Genomic DNA, 4,499 nt, shown 5'->3' on the forward strand with positions numbered 1-4,499 from the left:
CTTTGCTAAATTGAACCCTAAAAACAAAACGATTGTAGATGAACAAACACAGACACGACAGTGGAATCAAACTGCAGACGAACACACATACATGAAGGTAGAGGCGTTGATTTGTGTACCAAGCATCATCTTCAGAATAAGTTAAACAACAATTTCACTTACTTGCTGTAGAAGAACACACAGACAAGACGGAGCGACTAAATGAAGATGGAGGCGTCGATGGTGGATAGTGTTATAGATGGACGTGAGCGTCGACCGGTGGATGCCTTCGTCGGAGGGGATAACTGATGGTTGTCACGAAACCAATCATTGGTGGTGGGTTGTGCACTGGCAAGAGAGAATAGTAGCGAAGTAGATAAAGTGATGGTGACCAGAGACAAGAGCGACGAAGTAGAGAAATAGAGAGACTGAGTACTTGTAACACCCAAATTTTCAAAACAATTTTTCACATTTTATAAAACACATTTTCATTCATAATCGTTATAAAAAACACCATTGTATCACATAGTCAATCATAACATCATATCCCAAGATCATAATAAAAATCTCCCCGTGTGTGTACTGATCAAGCCGGCGCCTTCCCGCGATCCTCGCTGGTACCTGAGACACATAACACAACACTGTAAGCATAAAGGCTTAGTGAGTTCCCCAAAATACCACACACAACACATATTAGCCACTCGAGGCTATAACTCTGATGACCCTCTGGTCAAGGTGTCTCTGTGGGACCCTCCAGTCCCATAACTCTGTGGGCCCTCTAGCCCTAACTCTGTGGGCCCTCTGGCCCTAACTCTGTGGACGTTCCGGTCCTAACTCTGAAAACTCTGTAACATACATAGCATATAACACATAGAAATCACATCATGCAAAAGCATACAGCATACTCTGTCTCATAGCTCTAATTACCACTCTAGGGAAAGTATAGTGAGAAGACTCACCTCGGGTAACTCGGTAAAGCTCGAACTCTGTAAAATCAGGTCTAGCCTCCGCCTAATCATGTAAAATAAATACTCTCAATCAATACATCTCTCAAGGCTAGACTATTCCTCCTCTTAGTACTCTCAGAAGGGTAAAAGACCATTTTACCCCTCTCATAACTCAAAGGCCCCACTATAGACCAAACCCTAAAAGTCAACCAAAAGTCAACCCTCCGGGTTACGCTGCGCGTACCAGATGTGTACGATGGGCGTACCCGGCAGTCTCTCAGAATCGGGGAACGCCACCCCGTACGCCGCGTATATTGGGATTACGTCCGGCGTAAATCCCAGTTTCAGTCCCTTAGCTCTTGAGGTCTTAAACAGTTAAGACTCACGTCCAGCTTTTAGATCTGACCATTTTTAAGCCTCTTAATCCATAAAGTCGATGACTTTAAGCCTTTGCATGGCTGAACAAGTCACTAACACCCAAAATATACCATTTCCTAACACTAGAAAGCCCAATACTCAAGCATGATCTCATATCCACGACCAAGATGGGAACTTTATGGATCTATAACACAAATACCACTGAAATGGGACAGATCTAGGTCCATGGAGCACATTACGCTCATAAAGTCTCCACCTTTGGGACGTTTAACCCTATAATGATCCATGAAGCAACAAACCAAATGAAGAGGAAAGTTTTGAACTTTATACCTCCAAATGCAGCTCCTTCCTCTGTAGATCTCAGATCCAAACTTGCACTTCAAACTCTAGTCTCCACAAACTCCTCTCCTTCTTCTTCACTAGCACACCAAGGCACTTTTAGCTCCAAAATCACACACACTCACTAAGAACGATGAAAAGTTCTCTCTTAGGGTTTTACTCACTGCTATGGAGGCTGAGAAATGAGCCTTAGCATCCAATATATAGGGCACAAGTCAGAAATTAGGGTTTGCACCTGGACACATTACGCCCAGCGTAACCCTGAGTACGCCCAGCGTACTCAGGCGAGTCCGCGTCCAAAATAAGCGCATGAGTACGCGCAGCGTACTTTTGAGTACGCCCAGCGTACTCATTTGCTACCAATTCCTCTTAAGGGCTTAACTTGACACTTTGAATAAAAGAAGGGCTAAATAGTTGTACCTGAATTTCGGGATGTTACAATTCTCCCCCACTAGAACTAGACTTCGCCCTCGAAGTCTCACTCAACAAATAACTCTGGATACTGCTCGTGCATCTCTAACTCCGGCTCCCAGGTCATTTCAGAACCCTTCCGATGTTGCCACTGGACTTGAACCAATGGCACCTCCTTGTTTCTCAAAGTCTTGATCCTTCGATCCACAATCGCAACCGGTCTCTCAACATAATTCAGGCTCGCATCCACCTGAATGTCCTCTAACGGAACCACTGCCGACTCATCAGCGATACACTTCCTCAACTGAGACATGTGGAAGGTATCGTGAATCTGGCTCAACTCCGTAGGTAGCTCCAAACGATACGCTACCCTGCCCACCCTGGCAGTCACCCTGAAAGGACCAATATACCGAGGTCCCAACTTACCCCTCTTCCTGAATCGGATCACCCCCTTCCAAGGAGATACCTTCAGGAGTACTAAATCACCAACCTGGAACTCAAGCCCCGAGCGACGTCTGTCCGCATAACTCTTCTGGCGGCTCTGAGCGGTCAACAACCTCTGTCTGACCTGCTGAATCTGCTCAGTCGTCTGAAGTACTATCTCTGTACTACCCATCACACGCTGCCCGACCTCACCCCAGCAAATAGGAGTCCGACACCTCCTCCCATACAACAGCTCAAAGGGTGGCATACCGATGCTCGAATGATGGCTGTTGTTATAGGAAAACTCAGCCAAGGGCAAGTATGTGTCCCAACTCCCTCCGAAATCCAACACACATGCCCGAAGCATGTCCTCGAGCGTCTGAATCGTCCGCTCACTCTGCCCATCTGTCTGGGGGTGGTATGCGGTACTAAAATGTAGCCTCGTACCCAACTCCTCATGAAACTTCTTCCAGAATCTGGAAGTGAAACGCACATCTCGATCTGAGACGATCGAGATCGGCACTCCATGCCGTGATACCACCTCCCTCACGTACAACTCTGCCAACCTCTCAGCGGAGGAGCTCTCACTGATAGCAAGGAAGTGAGCGCTCTTCGTCAACCTGTCCACAATCACCCAAATTGCATCGACGCCCCTCGCAGTCCTTGGCAATTTGGTGATAAAATCCATGGTAATCTGTTCCCACTTCCACTCGGGAACCTCCAACGGCTGCAACTTACCATGCGGCCTCTGGTGCTCGGCCTTAACCCTGCGACAGGTCAAGCACCTCTCAACAACCCATGCTACATCCCTCTTCATACAGGGCCACCAATAATCTCTTCTCAGGTCCAAATACATCTTAGTGGCCCCGGGATGGATCGAAAACCTCGATCGGTGTGCCTCCTCCATCAATATGGTACGTGCCCCGCCCACAAATGGCACCCAGATCCGACCCTGGAAGGTCATAAGCCCTCTGCTATCGGTAACAAACTCCGATACATATCCGATAACCCGCTCTCTCTTGCGGTTCTCCGGTCTCACGGCCTCAGCCTGGGCCCCTCGGATGGTGTCCAACACCGGAGTCATCACTGTCAATCTCATACAAACGTCCCGTATCGGGGCGCTCTTCGCCCTACGACTCAGGGCATCGGCTACAACGTTAGCCTTGCCCGGGTGGTACAGGATCTCACAATCGTAATCCTTTACCACGTCCAACCATCTCCTCTGGCGCATATTCAGGTTGGGTTGATCCATCAAGTACTTCAAGCTCTTGTGGTCCGTGTATATGGTACACCGAACCCCATACAGATAGTGACGCCAGATCTTGAGGGCGAACACTACAGCCCCCAACTCCAGATCGTGGGTGGGATACCTCGTCTCGTGAGGCTTCAGTTGCCTCGATGCGTATGCTATCACATGCCCTCTCTGCATCAGCACCGCTCCCAGCCCCGATATCGATGCGTCACAATACACCACAAAGTCCTCCATCCCCTCCAGAAGGACTAACACTGGGGCTTCGCACAGTCTCTGGCGAAGTGTCTCGAAGGAGGCCTGCTGCTCTGGTCCCCATGAAAAAGCAACACCCTTCCGGGTCAACCTGGTGAGTGGCACGGCGATCTTGGAGAAATCCCTGATAAATCTCCGATAATAGCCAGCCAACCCTAAGAAACTCCTGATCTCGGTGGGGGATCTCGGCACCTCCCAACTCATAACCGCCTCAATCTTGGCCGGGTCGACCAATATCCCATTCTGGTTAACGAGGTGCCCTAGGAACTGAACCTCTCGTAACCAGAAATCACACTTGGAGAATTTGGCATAAAGCCTCTCCGATCTCAAAACTCCAAGTAACTCTCTCAAATGCTCCTCATGCTGCTCTCTGGATCTCGAATACACCAGTATATCATCGATGAACACGATCACCGAACGGTCCAACATCGGTCTGCATACTCTGTTCATGAGATCCATGAACGCCGCCGGTGCATTGGTGAGCCCGAAAGGCATCACCACGAACTCGTAATGCCCGT

The sequence above is a fragment of the Lactuca virosa genome, chromosome 2 (genome assembly GCF_052849685.1).
Source record: "Lactuca virosa cultivar CGN04683 chromosome 2, Lactuca_virosa_CGN04683_v6, whole genome shotgun sequence".
Lineage (NCBI taxonomy): Eukaryota > Viridiplantae > Streptophyta > Magnoliopsida > Asterales > Asteraceae > Lactuca > Lactuca virosa.